The sequence below is a fragment of the Sus scrofa genome, chromosome 2 (assembly GCF_054392235.1).
Source record: "Sus scrofa isolate SSC_HxYL_T2T_F1_AM1 chromosome 2, Sscrofa_HxYL_maternal_Yorkshire_Landrace_v2.0, whole genome shotgun sequence".
NCBI lineage: Eukaryota > Metazoa > Chordata > Mammalia > Artiodactyla > Suidae > Sus > Sus scrofa.
The window spans coordinates 128,807,787-128,826,309 of record NC_139384.1 but is presented as its reverse complement, the minus strand read 5'-3'; the positions used below and the strand labels follow the sequence as shown (position 1 = coordinate 128,826,309).

The 18,523-nt window shown below is 38.2% G+C and overlaps 1 protein-coding gene across 4 annotated transcripts in view; it reads right to left on the bottom strand.

The window, feature by feature from the left end:
* KCNN2 (potassium calcium-activated channel subfamily N member 2) overlaps positions 1-18,523 on the bottom strand; it is a 712,042-nt gene that overhangs the window by 567,358 nt on the left and 126,161 nt on the right. The gene's annotated exons all lie outside the window — the stretch shown is intronic.

Genomic DNA, 18,523 nt, shown 5'->3' with positions numbered 1-18,523 from the left:
GCCTGGGAACTTCCATAGGCCATGGGTGTGGCCCTAAAAAGCAAAAAACAAAAAAACAAAAAGAAAAAGAAACAGTAGGCTGTTGGCATTTTCACAATTGCAATACAACACAGGCCCTGCTGAGTGTTGCCCATCTCCTTGTCTAAGAACCAGTTCTCACAAAACTAGAAAGTGAAGGAACAGAGGAAGCAAAGCCAGCATCAGCCTAAGGCCCAGGCATGAGGGATGCCATGCTCTGGCCAAGGTCATCTCCTCAGGGCTAAGAGGACCTGGGCCAAGGGGGGTGCCCCAGGCCCTGGGCCTTCTTCTTTCAAGATTTTGTTACTGGATCCAGACATCTTTGTCCCCAAGCCTCCTTCCGGGGACTATACAAACCTCTTCCTCATATCTGTCCATCTAAGGAGCAAGTACGCTCCCAGGTTCAAGTCCAAAGTCAAAAAGAAATTTCTCTGCTAACACTGAAAGCAAGATTCCTGAGCCTATCCTTAAACCTATCAACAAGGCCAGAGAGACAGAGCATGCTGGATGAGCCAGTCCTGAACCCATAGTGTTCACCCCCAGAGTAGGGAGAATGAGTCAACTCTACTCAAACCACCTGGGTTGAAAGTTGGAGCAAGATGGGTCCCCGAATGGAAATTCAAAGGCTTTATACCAAAAACAGTAAGAAACATCCCACACAGACTACGAATGCTATTGTTACTTCTGGTTCCAAATTTGTTTGACTCTGTAAGAGATTCCTTAAAAAAACAATAAGAAATAAAAGTTAAGTATTTTTATTCAGTATTCCAAATATTGCTGAAATTAATATGGGTTCTTAATAATGGGAAAATATTTTAAAACGATGTGTTGTGAATGCTGAGTAGAGATAAGGTATGAAGTAATGCTTACCAACAGTCAGACTCCAGACAAAACTTCATAGCAGATCTATTTATTCCTCTAGGATAAATAAATCAGGCAAAATTCTTAGGAGAGACAGCACTGATGTGATACTGAGAGGTAAATTCCATGACATGCAGATATAAGCGAACATCTCCTTACAAATGCAGAAAGCTAATATGACATGAAACTCTCTAGCAGAAAAAATGCCAAGGGCAAGGAGGTGCTTATTATCAAGGAGGAAAATAGAGTAATTAAAAGAAGTATTGAGAGTTATACTAAAAGAACGAGATCAATATATTTTTATATATTCAGAACTCAAAAGTGGTCTGTGGTACTTTGCTGTTGCTTGTTTGTCTGTTTGTTTTTGGGTACTGTACAATTATCAGAAAAGGCTTTGCTCTGAGAGAATCTGGAAAAATAAGCATTTCCTGTCTGCAGCCTGTACCTCTGCCAAACGCTGATCCACAGAGGCTCCAAGGGCTCAGGGACACCAAAGGGTGACAACCTGGCCCCTGAGGTGTGGTGAATGTCCTTGGAAAAGACATGGCTGTAGGCTGTAGATGTGGTCAGAAAAATGCCTGGACTATGACTTCTCTGACAGACGATGACAGTGATCATGACCCACTGTAACCACACAGCCTCCCTTCCCTGAAGGGGGCCAAACACCATTTCTTCAAGAAACTTGTTAAACCATTGACAGATACCCCGTCAGCTGACACAAATGCTGCAAAAGTGGGAGAAAAGTGGATGGATGCAAAAACAGGTACCACTTCTAAAGGAATTGATATTATTCTCTCCACAGTTCTCAAGGAAGTTCTGAACAGGTTGTCATGCAGACAATGCCCTTGGTCATACATGCAAGTTGTGCTATAACAGAGCACTGGCTTGAGAAGAGAAGCCCAGGAATCAGGCCTACAGTCTTGGGTCAGGCTCTGCCACCAATTCCAGGAAAGACCCAGAAAAATCACTGGACCTTCAGAGATTGATTCTCCATTTCATCTAGAGATGGTAGGCATTGGGCCACTGTTGGAAAATAACTGGCTACCATGATGTGACAGAAGCTTAAGGTTTTATATTTTTTAAAATGGGTTTAAGCTTGTTTCCATCCCACAATGCTCTGTTTACCTGAGATATTGCAAAAAATGCAAAGGCAAAAACACACAAGTTGAAGTGGGCTGTCAGCAGAGAACTCACCCCTCATTCTCCTCCTCACCAGCATCACAGCAGCTCCTGAGAGGGCTTTTAGGAGGTAAAGATTTAGAACTGTTTGGAAATCACTCTTTTACAGATGAGAGCCCTGAAGCTGAGAAGTAATTAATTGGCTTGCAGCTACTTAATGGAAAACTGTGATGGAAACCTAGGACTCTTGACCCCCACTCTAGCATTCACTGTTAGACATCAGGTGACACCTTTAATAATGAAGATTGGCAGAGTCCAGAAGGCACAATCTGGCTCTTTAAAATGAGCCGGGGAATTGAGTTCCCACAATATGTTTCCTGGCTCACCTAAAGAGCCTCCAGCCACAATTAGAAATGCTGGGTAGAGTACATCAAATATTGTTTTAAATGCAAAGTTGAGCTCACAAGAGAAAGTGAACGTTTCAGTTTGCTCAACCTGCTGCCACAAGGTACCACAGGCTAGGTAGCTGAAGCACCAGAAATTCATATTCTCACAGTTCTGAAGGCAAGAAGTCCAAGATCAAGGTGTTGGTAGGGTTGGTTTCTTCCTGAGCCTCTCTCTTTGGCTTATAAAACATTGCCTATAAAGACCTCACATGGTCTTTTCTCTGTGAAATTTCCTCTTCTTAAAGGGACACCTGCTATATCAGATTAGGGCTCAAGCTAATGACCTCATGTTAACTTAATTACTATGTCAAAGGCCTGATCTCCGCATATACTCACATTCTGAAGGTTAAAGGACTAAGACTTCAACACATGACTCTGGGATGGGAGTGTCGAGAGGTAAGGCAAAGGGCAGATATAATTCAGCCCCTAAATCAGATTTCCTACTTTCCTAAAGAGAGATTGAACCCATAACTGTTAGTGTGTCTGTGCTGTTGTGGCAGATGTCCCCTGAGTGGACAGGAGGGATGACTGTCTCAGCAATAAAGTACTTGGGCCCTCACTGGAGATAAGAGATGATATCTTAAGCCTAAGCAAGACAAAGTGTCAGAGCCAAGGTCTTCAAAGTCCAGTACTCTCCATGAGAACATAAGCTTGAAATAATCTCCTCACTATTCACATGGTGACGATGAGAAAGTCTACCTCAATCCAGATTTGGGTGGGATAACAGAAGGGAAGTCTCAGTAAGAACTTACCTCAGACCAGCTTGGAATTAAATTTGATACTATCGCTATGACCCAAGAAGCTCTGAGCTAAGAAATTAATAATGTTTAAAAGAATGCTGCATAACGATACTCAATTTGTCAACCTCTAGTCCAGAATACATTATGTAAAACTATTCCTTAAATTTGGTAGATCTTTCCTATAAAAATCATCTGGTCCTAGTGTGTGTGTGTTGGGTAAATTTTTAACTACAGTTTCAATTTCATTAACAGTTATGTACCTATTAGATGTCCTATTCATTCTTGAGTCAAAAATCAATATTTTCAGTAATTTTTACTTTCTAAGTAAAATAGCTGTTTAGTCCAAGTTTTCAGATTTGATTGCAATACTATTAAATGTTTATATTCTACTGTCATTTTTGTACCCCTAAACTGTAGCATCCATTTTTATGTCCCCTTTTCCATTCTTAGTGATGTTTATTTTCCCCCTCATTTTTGTGGTTAGTCTTGCTAAAAGTTTATTTTTTATTAATATTTTTCAAGAATTAGCTCTTGGCTCTTCTGACATGCTCTGTTTTCTCCTTTTTTATTTTGTGGATTTTGGCTTTCAATTTTATTATTACCTTCTTCATACTTTTCTGTTTTAATCTGTTTTTCTATTTTCACATATAGGCCCTACAATCTCTGATGCAATTCTGTGTTGTAGCACAAAAGCAGACAATACACAAACAGGCAAAACTGTTTTGACAAAATTGTACTTAAAAAAAAAGGTAGTGGGCCAAATTCAGTGAGCAGGCCATAGTTTGCCAATCCCTATTCTAGACGACAGACAAAGACGAAAATCTCTGCAACTCATTTAATGAGATTATTATTACCTTAATACCAAGATCAGGCGAGGATAAGAGGAAAAAAGGTCAATGTTACTTGTGAATACGGAAATAAAAACATCAGTAAGCTGAATATAGCAATAGAGAAAAGTAGTAATACAAAATGGTGAAACAAAAATTGTCCTGGGAGTTAAAAGGTCATCTAACATTAGAAAATCTATTAATGTACTTAGTAAAAGTTTAATGAAAATCTCAAGAGTTTCTTAAAGAACTTGATATGCTGATACTTAAATTCACTCGGTAGGCTGAGAATGCCAAAAACCCTTTTTAAGGAAAAAGAATATATAAAGGTCCCTTTCACAGATAGCAACTTACTTGGAGATCAAAATGTAAGCAATAATGTATTGGCCCACCAAGCCCACATACGTATGGGAACTGGTATGTGACAGAACATATATTACAAATCAAATGATGAAAACATACACCATGAAATAAAGGATGCCGAACACTTTGGTAACTCATGTGGTAAAACGCAAAAGTAAATCTCCAACTGGTGCATCAAAAATTAATGTCTTACACATCATAATAAAAATGGCAAAAGTTAGTGATAAAGAGAGGATCCTAAAGGCAGCAAGAGAAAACCAGAATGTTACCTACAAGGGAACCCCCATAAGATGATCAGCTGATTTCTCTACAGAAACACTAAAGGCCAGGAGGGAATGGCAAGAGATATTTAAGGTGCTAAAAGGAAAAATATGCAACCTAGAATACTCTATCCAGCAAGAATATCATTTAAAATAGAAGGGGAAATAAAAATTTTTTCCAACAAGCAAAAACTTAAAGAATACAGCAACACAAAACCCAGGTTAAAGGAAATATTGAAAGGGCTTCTCTAAACCAAAAAGAAAGGAAGGAAAGGGAAGAAAAAAGAAAAGGAAAAAAAAAAAAAAAGAAGAGGAGGAAGAACTAGGACTGAAGAAACCGCAATCAGAGAGCAGTCACTCAAATAAGCCAGCATACAGATTTAATCATGAACATGCTTCAAACAAAATAAAATTAAAAAGAAAAAAAGAAAAAAGAGTCATCAAAACCATAAAATGTGGGCAAGGGATGTTAGGAAATAAATAACCCTTTTTGTTTGTTTGTTTGTATGTTTCTCTTCTTAATTTTAATATAGTAATGAAGTGTTTGAACTTACAGGACCATCAGGCTAAAACACACAATTATGGGAAGGGGATAGCATACTTAAAAAATAGAGCAACCACAAGCCAAAACCAAATATTGCATTTGAAAAAATGAAAAAAAAATACACTCAAGCAGATAATAACAGGAGACCATCCAACCAAAAAAAAAAAAAAAAAAAAAAAAAGAAAGGAAGAATGGAGAACCATAGAATCAACTGGAACACGAGGTTCAAAATGGCAATAAATAATCATCTATCAATTATCACCTTAAATGTCAATGGACTGAATGTCCCAATCAAAAGACACAGAGTGGCTGAGTGGATAAAAAGGCAAAAACCTTCATTATGCTGCCTACAAGAAACTCACCTTAGGACAAAAGATACATATAGATTGAAAGTGAAAGGGTGGGGAAAAATATTTCACGCCAATAGACATGACAGAAAAGCAGGAGTCACAACGCTCATATCAGACAAAATAGACTTTAAAACAAAAGACATAAAGAAAGACAAAGAAGGACACTATTTAATGATTAAGGGATCCATCCAAGGAGAGGATGTTACTATCATCAACATATATGCCCCAAATATAGGAGCACCCAGATACATACATCAAATATTAACAGACATAAAGGGAGATATTGATGAGAATACAATCATAGTAGGAGACCTTAATACCCTCCTCACATCAATGGACAGATCCTCTAGACAGAAAACCAATAAAGCAACAGAGATCCTAAAGGAAACAATAGAAAAGTTAGACTTAATTGATATCTTCAGGACACTACATCCAAAAAAATCAGAATACACATTCTTCACAAATGCTCATGGAACATTCTCAAGAATTGACCACATATTGGGACACAAAGCTAATCTCAATAAATTTAGGAGCATAGCAATTATCTCAAGTATCTTCTCTGACCACAATGCCATGAAATTAGAAATCAACCATGGGAAAAGCAAAGAGAAAAAACCTACTACATGGAGACTCAACAACATGCTACTAAAAAAACAATGGGTCAATGAGGAAATCAAGAAGGAAATTAAAAACTACCTTGAAACAAATGATAATGAAGACACAACCTCTCAAAATCTATGGGATGCTGCGAAAGCAGTGCTCAGAGGGAAATTTATAGCAATCCAGGCCTTTCTCAAAAAAGAAGAAAGATCCCAAATTGACAACTTAACCCTCCACCTAAACGAATTAGAAAAAGAAGAACAAAGAAGTCCTAAAGTCAGCAGAAGGAAGGAAATTATAAAGATCAAAGAAGAAATCAATAAAATAGAGACACACACAAAAAAAGAGAAAATTAATAAAACCAAGAGCTGGTTCTTTGAAAAGGTGAACAAAATTGACAAACCCCTGGCCAGACTCACTACAAAGAGGAGAGAAAGAACCCAAATAACCAAAATTATAAATGAAAAAGGAGAAATCACAACGGATACAGCAGAAATACAAAAAACCATAAGAGAATACTATGAACAACTATATGGCAACAAGTTTGACAATCTGGAAGAAATGGACAATTTTCTAGAATCTTACAGCCTGCCAAAACTGAATCAAGAAGAAACAGACCAACTGAACAGACCAATCACTAGAAATGAAATTGAAGAGGTCATAAAATCACTCCCTACAAATAAAAGTCCAGGACCAGATGGCTTCACAGGTGAATTCTATCAAACATATAAAGAGGAATTGGTGCCCATCCTCCTTAAACTCTTTCAAAAGGTTGAAGAAGAAGGAATACTCCCAAAGACATTCTATGAGGCCACCATCACCCTCATTCCAAAACCAGACAGAGATACCACCAAAAAAGAAAACTATCGGCCAATATCATTGATGAATATAGATGCAAAAATTCTCAACAAAATCTTAGCCAACCGAATCCAACAACATACCAAAAAAATTATACACCATGACCAGGTTGGGTTCATCCCAGGTTCACAAGGATGGTTCAACATATGCAAACCAATCAGCATCATTCACCACATTAACAAAAAAAAAGTCAAAAATCATATGATCATCTCAATAGATGCAGAAAAAGCATTTGACAAAGTCCAACATCCATTCATGATCAAGACCCTCGCCAAAGTGGGTATAGAGGGAACATTCCTGAATATAATCAAAGCCATTTATGAGAAACCCACAGCAAATATAATCCTCAATGGGGAAAAACTGAAAGACTTCTCTATCAAATCTGGAACAAGACAGGGATGCCCACTCTCACCACTGCTCTTCAACATAGTTTTGGAAGTCCTAGTCACAGCAATTAGACAAACAAAAGAAATAAAAAGCATCCATATAGGAAGAGAAGAGATCAAACTGTCACTGTATGCAGATGACATAATACTATACCTAGAAAACCCTAAGGACTCAACCCCAAAACTCCTTGAACTGATTAATAAATTCAGCAAAGTGGCAGGATATAAGATTAACCTTCAGAAGTCAGTTGCATTTCTGTATACCAGCAATGAAATATTAGAAAAGGAATACAAAAATATGATACCTTTTAAAATTGCACCTCACAAAATCAAATACCTTGGAATACACCTGACCAAGGAGGTAAAGGACCTATATGCCGAGAACTATAAAACTTTATTCAAAGAAATCAAAGAAGATGTAAAGAAATGGAAAGATATTCCATGTTCCTGGATTGGAAAAATCAATATTGTAAAAATGGCCATACTACCCAAAGCAATCTACAGATTCAATGCAATCCCTTTCAAATTACCCATGACATTTTTCACAGAACTAGAACAAACAATCCAAACATTTATATGGAACAACAAAAGACCCAGAATTGCCAAAGCAATCCTGAGAAACAAAAACCAAGCAGGAGGCATAACTCTCCCAGACTTCAAGAAATACTACAAAGCAGCAGTTATCAAGACAGTATGGTACTGGTCCCAAAACAGACCGATAGACCAATGGAACAGAATAGAGAACCCGGAAATAAACCCTGACACCTATGGTCAATTAATCCTTGACAAGGGAGGCAAGAACATAAAATGAGAAAAAGAAAGTTTATTCAGCAAGCATTGCTGGGAAACCTGGACAGCTGCATGCAAAGCAATGAAACTAGAACACACCCTCACACCATGCACAAAAATAAACTCCAAATGGCTGAAAGACTTAAATATACGACAGGACACCATCAAACTCCTAGAAGAAAACATAGGCAAAACACTCTCTGACATCAACATCATGAATATTTTCTCAGGTCAGTCTCCCAAAGCAATAGAAATTAGAGCAAAAATAAACCCATGGGACCTCATCAAACTGACAAGCTTTTGCACAGCAAAGCAAACCCAAAAGAAAACAAAAAGACAACTTACCGACTGGGAGAAAATAGTTTCAAATGATGCAACCGACAAGGGCTTAATCTCTAGAATATATAAACAACTTATACAACCCAACAGCAAAAAAGCCAATCAATCAATGGAAAAATGGGCAAAAGACCTGAATAGACATTTCTCCAAAGAAGATATACAGATGGCCAACAAACACATGAAAAAATGCTCAACATCGCTGGTTATAAGAGAAATGCAAATCAAAACTACCATGAGATATCACCTCACACCAGTCAGAATGGCCATCATTCATAAATCCACAAATAACAAGTGCTGGAGGGGCTGTGGAGAAAAGGGAACCCTCCAGCACTGTTGGTGGGAATGTAAACTGGTACAGCCACTATGGAGAACAGTTTGGAGATACCTTAGAAATCTATCCATAGAACTTCCATATGACCCCACAGTCCCACTCTTGGGCATCTATCCGGACAAAACTCTACTTAAAAGAGACACGTGCACCCGCATGTTCATTGCAGCACTATTCGCAGTAGCAAGGACATGGAAACAACCCAAATGTCCATCGACAGATGATTGGATTCAGAAGAGGTGGTATATATACACAATGGAATACTACTCAGCCATAAAAAAGAATGACATCATGCCATTTGCAGCAACATGGATGGAACTAGAGAATCTCATCCTGAGTGAAATGAGCCAGAAAGACAAAGACAAATACCATATGATATCACTTATAACTGGAATCTAATATCCAGCACAAAGGAACCTTTCCACAGAAAAGAAAATCATGGACTTGGAGAAGAGACTTGTGGCTGCCTGATGGGAGAGGGAGGGAGTGGGAGGGATCGGGAGCTTGGGCTTATCAGACACAACTTAGAATAGATTTAAAAGGAGATCCTGCTGAATAGCATTGAGAACTATGTCTAGATACTCATGTTGCAACAGAAGAAAGGGTGGGGGAAAAACTGTAATTGTAATGTATACATGTAAGGATAACCTGACCCCCTTGCTGTACAGTGGGAAAATTTAAAAATTATTTAAAAAATATAAAAATAAAAAAATAAAATGACGTTTTCCTCTTCAAAAAAAAATTAATGTCTTAAATGCATGAAGCAAATCTCTAAAATTTTGGAGAATATTATTATGACTTCAGGATAAAAATTAATTTCCTAAACAGGTTACAAAAAGCCAAAACTATAAGGGAGATTATTAATTTGACTGAACTAAAACTAAAAATCATTTCAAAAGGCACAACAAAATAAATAGGCAAGTCGCAGACCATGAGATGACTTTAATAATGCATACACCAAATAAAAATTTATGAAAAATACAATCCAAGAGAAAAAAAATGCATAATTGATAAAAATTGAGAAATCACAGAAGACAAAAACCAAATGGCCAATGCATGTATAAAACAATAATTAACCTCACAATCAGAGAACTTTTACTCATTGAAAACTCCATACAGCTATTAAATAAATGAAATTGGTAAAATGAAATATAATTTATATCCATCAGGGTAGCAAAATATTGAAATGTCTAATGAATCTAGTGATTGATGTATAAGGAAGCAGGACATTTTGTAGGAGGCACAACCTAATAAATTCATGCCTAGAGTATTTCAGACACTTCAAAAAGTGGAGAATGCCAAGAAAATGGGAATTCTCCAAGGAGTGGCCACTGGCAGACAAATTTGGCCTATTACACAATTGTACCTGGGTTTGGTAAAAACTACTGAGCAGATCCATAACAGAACTCTTTTGTGCTATGCATGGAGTGTAAATTGGTTAGTCTGCTTTGAAAATATCTAGCAAATTTGAAGATAGATAGATAGATAGATAGATAGATAGATAGATAGATAGATAGATAGATAGACAGATAATCCACAATGGCAAGAAATCTACTCCTCTTGTCTATCCTAGAAAAATGTTGACAAATTCACAAAGAAAGTCTCTTTATATTCATTAAGCTACTGTTTATAATAGAAAACCTAGAAAAGTCTAAATGTCAATAAACCAGAGAACATATGAATTCAAGCAGGCAATTTAATTATATATAACTATTAAAATTAAAAAGATAACTGCATGAGTCAACACAAACAGACTTCACAAACATGACGTGAGATGCACAAAGCAAGTAGCAAAAGAACAGTATTCACAAATATATAAACGTATAATAAAAGCATGAAAATATGCCTGGGAAAAAATAAAGACACATTTCTGGAATAAGAGGAAGATGGGACATGGGGGGTAGATTCTTGATCCATTTGTAATGTTTTATTTCCTAAAAAGTGAAAAACAGAAGAGAAGGAGAAACTTGTAGTAAATGTATCAATAGTTTGACATCTGTTTAATCTTAGTGATGAGTATATGGTACCTACACTGCATTTTTGACTTCTCACTACATTTGAAATATTACATAATTGAAATTAATTTCTAAATTAACCTGAAACAAAAACATGAAATTTTAATTTCAAAGACTCTTATTGAAGTTGTTATCTGTTTACTTTTTAATAAGAAATTTCCCAGTGAAAATTGGCACAACAGTAAAAATAAAATAGAGAGGAAAGGCTTTAATCAAAGTTGATTTATTCACCCTCCATACATCCATATTTACCTGGCAAGCAGCAGAAATACTATTAAAAGATGAGGAAAGGAAAAGAAGAATGCAAAGCCCAGTTTGGGTGGTTCTTCAATGGAAAAATAGAGACTAGCAAAAGGTAAGAGTTCCCCATATCCACAGGAACTCATGGAGGAGCATGTGGGCTCCTCACAGAATTCTAAGGTGAGTACCTCTTATTGGATGGCTTGTTTTCATCCTTTCTGTGACATATATTCTGACTTATAAAGACCAGGAGCCTGGAAATCTCAGCTTTCAGTCTCTGCCAGGATGGGGGTCTTCACCTCTCCCTCATCCCCTTTCATCCTCTCTAAACTCTGGCCTGCTTCTCTTGCCAGATATGTTTTACCTAGTTTTATGGATCATTTATACTTAGCATGTGAGCTAAAGTTTTGTACATTATCCTAAATAATTCCCAATGGTGAATTTATGTAGATGGATAGTGGGTAGATGGATGGATGGACAGAGAGATGGTGGATATGCTAACAGATTTATAGAGAGGAGATGGAATAAATATAATAGAATGAAGTTAGATGCCTCAATTGAGAGGTAATTTGCCCCCAGCTTCTGGTTTCAATGAGGTCAGGATAATTGACATGGGGAGGAAGGAGTTAAATCAGCTGGCCCATTCTCTATTTCTATCCCAGTCACTGAAATAAAAGAGGGCAGGTGACCCAGAGTAACCTGCTTATAATGACACTGATGACCATCTTCTTGGTCAGGGGATGAGCAATATTTGCTATGAGGAAGATAGTACTTATCCATGGAATGCTCTCAGGATTAGGACCGGGAAAGGCAGAATAATGTTTTCCTAAAATGCTCATACCCTGATCCTTGAAAGTACAAAGATCAGCCGTCCTTTGCCAGGAAAGTATTTCACAATTTCTTTCTTATATCAAGGCTATATTCGTATTCCTATCTGATCCAAATTATGGTCTCTAAAGAATTTATCTTCACAACCTGCATGACACCATTCTGGTTCACTATACTGACAATATCATGCTAATTGAACTTAATAGGCAGACAGGGATAAGTACCCATGATGCCCTGGGAAGACAGATGCATGCTCAAGGATTGGCAACAAGTCTGACATCAGGGAATTGCTGCATTAGTGAAGTTTTCAGGGATTCTATGGCCTGGGGAGCTCCCTCTAAAGTATAAGACAAATTATTGTCCTTATATCTCCTACCATTAAGCAAAAGGCTCAGCACTTAGTGGGGCTCTGTGGATTTTGGAGGCAAGATATCCTGGGCGCTGGAAACTTCTCCCACTTATTAATCGAGTAATGCATGACTACTAGTCTCCTGAAGGGTCCAACTCAAAAGAATGCTCTATAGCAGATTCAAGCGCTCTCTTCTCTTGGGCAGTAATGACCCAGGAGCCATGGCTGTACTAGAGTCCTTTGTGGCTGATGAAGTTGGTAGAGAATCCCTGACAAGCTCCAGTGGAAAAGTCATAGCACAACCCCTGGGATTCTAGAGCAGGGGCATATGCCCTTACAGGAGAGGATGCCTCACCATCCAAAAAAAAAAAAAAAACTCCTGAAGAGCTAAGAGGCTCCAACAGACACTGTGGGCCTGACCACTATTCACCACTAACTATACAACTCGAGATGCCCATTAAGAGTTTTGTGTTATCTGCTTTGCCAAGTCATAAGGTCACCCGCATTCCAAAGTGACACATCTGGAATGAAGAGAACCCTTCTGGTTTTATAGAGACATCAGTAGCAAGATTTCCATCATCTTTTTCTTTAAGGAGCCCTCCTTCCATTTAAGTTCTATATTGAGTAAAAAGGAATTGAAAAATCTCTCTGATTATGTATTTCAAAAAACTTTTTGAAATCTCTTTTCTAAAATTATAACATTAAGGTGCTCTTTGTGATTAACACAATTCAAAAAAATTAATTATCCCTCTCTGAATTCACTCTTGCTTCCCACACCTACCTCAAAACATCAGTGATAACAACTGCTGTGTTTTACTCCATGTCTTTCTCCATGAAAATACCAAGATTTAGTAATTTTTAAGCATTAATAACCTAATTTCTTAAAATGGGATCATACCATATATATCCACTGTAATATATTTTTCTTGCTTAAGGAAAACAGCACAACAACAACAACAACAACAAAAAACTTAAGAAAACTGCCTGAGAAACACACACATTTATATTTCTATAAACTCATTACAAGATGATCTTCACAAGATCTCTCAGTGGCTTCCATCTAGAGAATAAGCACTCTACAGAAAATGTATGACTTGCTGGAAATGTTTGCAAACTGAAACTCCAGTCGCCATCTGTGAGAGCAGAAAGATAAGGGCTGAAGAGGAAGCAGGCCAAGGCTGAACATTCCAAGCTGGAGTGGATGGTGACCACAACCAGGAGCCCAGGGGCCACACCACAGTGTGGGGCTTGGATGTCCATGATTCAGCTGACAGGCTCCAGCTCCACTGGCTGTGAATGACAGCATGTCCCAGTTGGTAGCCAATAACTAGACTAACCGGCCAGGCTGCTACCGCAGCTGCCACTGACACCACCCAACCGTGTGTTTAAATAGCTCTCCCCTGCCTCACACAGTCACAGGTCCCCAGACTCCCTGATTCAAAGCACAGATGGAAATGGGAGAGATGCATCCACTTGCGGTGAATTTCATGCTCATTTTATTCAGACAAAGGTCAATATCTGGTCTCTCTTCCCAGAGACTTGACTTAATTGGTCTACGATGAGGACTAGCTGTTTCAGATACATGGTAAGGGTTGTTTAAAAAAATAAATAAATCCTTGATTTTGAAGGATGCCTGTGTTATTTTCATAAGTTACAAAGAGATTCCGTGTCTTATTGGGCCTGAATTCAGGGCATTTTGCATATTTCCTTCTTGAGCTCACTTATTATTATCATCACTTCCCCAACTTAGACATCCAGCCTGAAGCCTCAGTAGGGGACTTGTATGGTTGGACTCCAAATTGTTATGCCAAAACACTTATGCCATCTTTACTGTCCCATTCCTCTCATATCCTACTAGTGAAGAAGTGGAGAAAATGTGTGAGAATAAGGGACACAGAGATTTAGGGATCTAAGGATGTGTGAGCCTGAGAACACGAAGTTTTAAGTTTTATGGAATTTAGACCGTACTTCATAAATAAGTACAAGCAATCTCACTTTCTCTGCCTAGTTGGGCATTTGATAAAGCCCTAATGTATATAGCCCTCATCCTACTCACCCTAGACACCAGCCCATAGGGAACCCTTGAAGAGCACTCTATGGCCAGAGAAAAGTCCAAGCTCTATTTGTATAGATGAATGAGTCTGAGATTATGTTGAAAAAGTCATACTGTATGGGTTTTATTTCAAAGAATTCAGTGAGGACCCTTCTGAGATTTCCACCAAGCCTGTGATAGGCATGAAGGAATTATCTATAACAATTTTAAAATGTAATAGTGACCAACAGTTATTGGTACTGAAAGATGTCTATGCATTTGCAATAAATGAAGAAAAATTCCCGAGCTATAAGTGGAGAGTATGATTCCATTTTTGTAAAATTTTTATCTCTTTTTGTGTGGCCATGTGTATATATATAGAAAGATGTCTGGAAGGATGTCCAAAAACCTCATCCATTCAACAAATACTTCCTGTGACAGATATTTTTCCAGGTGCTAAGGATAGTAAGAAAAGACAAACAAAATCAATATCTTCACAGTTAAATTTTATACTAAAAAAAAGCAAAAAAGACCCACAAAAAAACAAAAAACAAATAAAGGCAGTCCATGTCAGATATTTCAGATAATGGTGGATAGACGCTTTGATGAAAAATAAAACCAAGTACCATGGACTATGCTTTGCTGTTTCCTTGACTGAGGCTAGGGACTACATTTCTCAGAATTCCTTTCCCTCCAGGGCCCCTGGTTAACGTTATGTGATGTTTAGGAGGCGGAAATGAAGAAGTGGCCAGTGTTTTCCAAAGGCCATGGCTGTCACAATGACAGGCAGATGTACATATGGCTGGTGGGATTCAGCTTCCAGCTCATCTCCCTACGACTGATGCTGCTGACTAATAGCAGCCATGAGCCAATGCCCAGCATTGCACTACAGTTCCATCAGAGGTAGTCTACTATGCTCTGCTGAGCATTTTTACTCTCCACCCACATAGATGACCATTTTACACCACTCCCTCTTACCCAAACCCTTAACTCTCCTGCCTCCCTACTTCCTCACTTCCTATTTCACCGAGAAATGAAGAGAAATTCCCCAAGTCCGCACAATTATCATCCACTGACCAAAGATCATTTCCCTCCCCACGTTCTGCCTTCCTTCCTATGACAGAGACTGTTCATTCATTCTTTTTCCTTCCTGAAAGCACAAGACTTCATTTCTCAGCCCTCCTTCTCAATGGGTGAAGAAACCAAAGGAATAAGGGTAAAGGAAATGTAGCCATTTCTCCATCTGGTCCCCAAAATCTCCCTGGAAATTCTTGGCTCACATCCTCTATGCCTCTTCCATGGCTGGATTCCAGGACTGCAGAACTCCACCATGGAAGGAGCTCCAGTTCTAGAATCACCACTTAGGTGCTGCCCAGGAGAGAGGCCTTACCTGCAGAAGATGGGATATGAGCGAGAGGGACATTACTGATAATTTCATAGCATTTCATAGACACTACCCACCCAGTACATGTTCAAGCTCTGCAGAACTGTCCATATTCCTATGGAAGACAAGTCCTCCAGGTGTGCACTAGATCTCATCTTCAATTGCTTACTTGTAAAGCACCAAAGATGCCCCTCTCTTGTATGAGCAATTTCTCCCCCTCTACTGTGTCAATCCCAGCATATAAACATGCTGTGATATGGCCCATCTTTAACAATGACAAACAGTGCTTTTATCTGAAGGATGAAACATTTAAAAGAAATTTTTACTTTTTGCTCCATTTCCCTTGAACTGTTAAAATACATTCTTTTCTACAGAGAAACAAATGAACAAACAAAAGATCTGAAAAAATTATCACCTCTGGAGAAGTTCTGCTGGATACATGACATAAGTAATGATTTCCCCTTTCTTTTCCATGCTGGGCACTCCCTGGAGCTTCTCCATTCATTCATCAGCCTTCCAAGACCCTGACTCTCAGAAATTTTTTGCTGCAGAGTCTCTTCACCCAGCAGTCACAGAGAACATCAGGAAATGAGGAAAAAAAAAAAAAAAAAAAGACACAGGGCTGCCATGTTCCTTCTGAGAGCGAGCATTCCCTCTCCACAGTGTAAAGCAAGTGACATTCATCACCAGCTTCTTCTACTTCTCTAACCTGGCATAGTCTCTTCAACCCCTGCTTTTCTATCCCTCCTCCTTCAGAACTGTATACATGATTTCAAGCACTTTACATAAATTGAAATAAACCTGTCAATTTCAAATAAATTCTATTTAATTCCATCCAACTCAATGAAGCATTTCCCCTTGGATTTACAGCCTGACACTTTGATCCATCTAGCTCTTGAGAGAAGAAAGAAAGAAAATTTTTTTTTCCATTTCCTGGGTTTAATTTTAAAACTCTAAAGGGAAAGTGTTTTCTAAACAGGAACAAATGGGTTCCTTCACATACTCATTTCGGGAATGGACATTAGCTGATGTCGTATGTGCACTTAATTCACAACAGTACTTGTTTGGGGAGAATTTTTAACTGGCTGACAGGTCTGAAATCAGGCTTTCCTGCTCCCTTTGGACAGGGATTGAGGATTTCTGTAGTTTTCCTAAATGTTTTACTGCAGGCTGAGCAGGGCCCAAAGTACAGCAGATTGACTGGTTACTGAGGAAATTCTGAAGAATGTCATCCTGTCACCCGCCCTCCACTTGTTATTCAGCTCAAAGTCTATTTGCTGTCAGTCTTCTAGGGTATAGAATAGCTTTAGGACAAAACAAGTCAGACAATACTCTGCTGCTCTGACGGATCCTGCTGTCAAGAGTGACTCTGGGCCACGCCAAATGTCACCCCTAAGGAAACAAACAAGAATCTGGAGATAAGAGGTGGCAGCTGCCTCTATTTCAGTGACATTCTTTTTCATAAGATTATTGGCTGAAACTTCAGGTTTAAAAAAAAAAAAGGCCTATAAGATAATCACTCTTCAATGTTTTTTACTACCTGAATTTAATTTGCTTTCAGTGAAACTCAGCAAAGAGTTTAATTAGAACCATGGAAACTAATCCAGTATACTTTGGGGAGGGGGCCAAATAATTTTATCTTCACCACATGCTTCAGAGCTTGGGTCCAGCAGAGATGATGATTCCAAATGCAGGCACAGACACATTCTCATGTAAAACCCCAGAGGAGAATGCATACAGGTCCCCAGGTTCCTTATTAAAGAGAGTTAATCAATTTCCATTCAGTCAATCAACAGGTATAAACTGAACTCCTGCCATGTGCCCAACATGAGGATTTGAAAGAAACAAAGCTTTGAGTTGATGTGAAACAGAAACAGCCAGGGGTATCTTTTCTCCAACACCAGAAGCTGCAGGGGAGAAGAGTAAGCAGAACTGATTTCTCTCCTCCCAGAGTTTTATGGAATATAGTTATAAATTAGGAGAGTGAAGAAGGGAGAGGGGAAAAACTAGAGAGGTAGGTCATTACAGCTTACATGTAATATTGCATCTGCATTATACTATTTCTTATAATAAACATTATTATTCCAAGTAAACATAAGATGTTCTACAAACTGGAATTTAAGACAAGCCTTGGGGTTAAGAGGAAGATTCTCCAGTTAAGACAGGACCTGCTGCTGCAGTAAAACAATTTGACCTTGAGAGTCTTTGTGTCTTTGCCTTGAATGTCAGGGAAACACCACAGAGAAGAAACATTTATTCTTATCTAAGTCTTCTTTAGCCTAATTAATCAATTAATATGATGCTGGGTTTAGTTCACTAAGTCAAAGACACCTTTCAACCTTCACCATCCTTATCAGCACAGAGAAAGGTAATTTAAAGCATAGTACCTGAATACATAAAGTGATTTAGCCCAAAGCAATTGCTTCCTCCGCAAATCTCAAAACCCATAACTGGCTTCCAGTCAGAACTAAATAAGAAGAGACTTAAATAAAATTTCATTCCACAGTTCTCTTCTCAAATAAAAGACATACCCTTTCTGATTCCAGATTCTGATTCTGTGTCCTGAACAACATAAAAATTCAGGACTTGTCCCCTAACCTTAAGAATATCTGAACTAAAACTAACATATTTAAGATAATAGGGAGTACAGAACACTTATTTAATTTAGCCCAAAAGTGGAAATGAAAACAAATTCAGTGTTGAATTCAAGATCAAAGAATAAAAGGACACAGTAACTAACAACTCTTCAGCACTGCTCCTCAAAGGCGAAAACCTTTTCTTTCCAGAGCTATTCTCTACAAATGCAAGTCTATGAAACCAGATATCTAACTTCTTAAAAATCTGCCT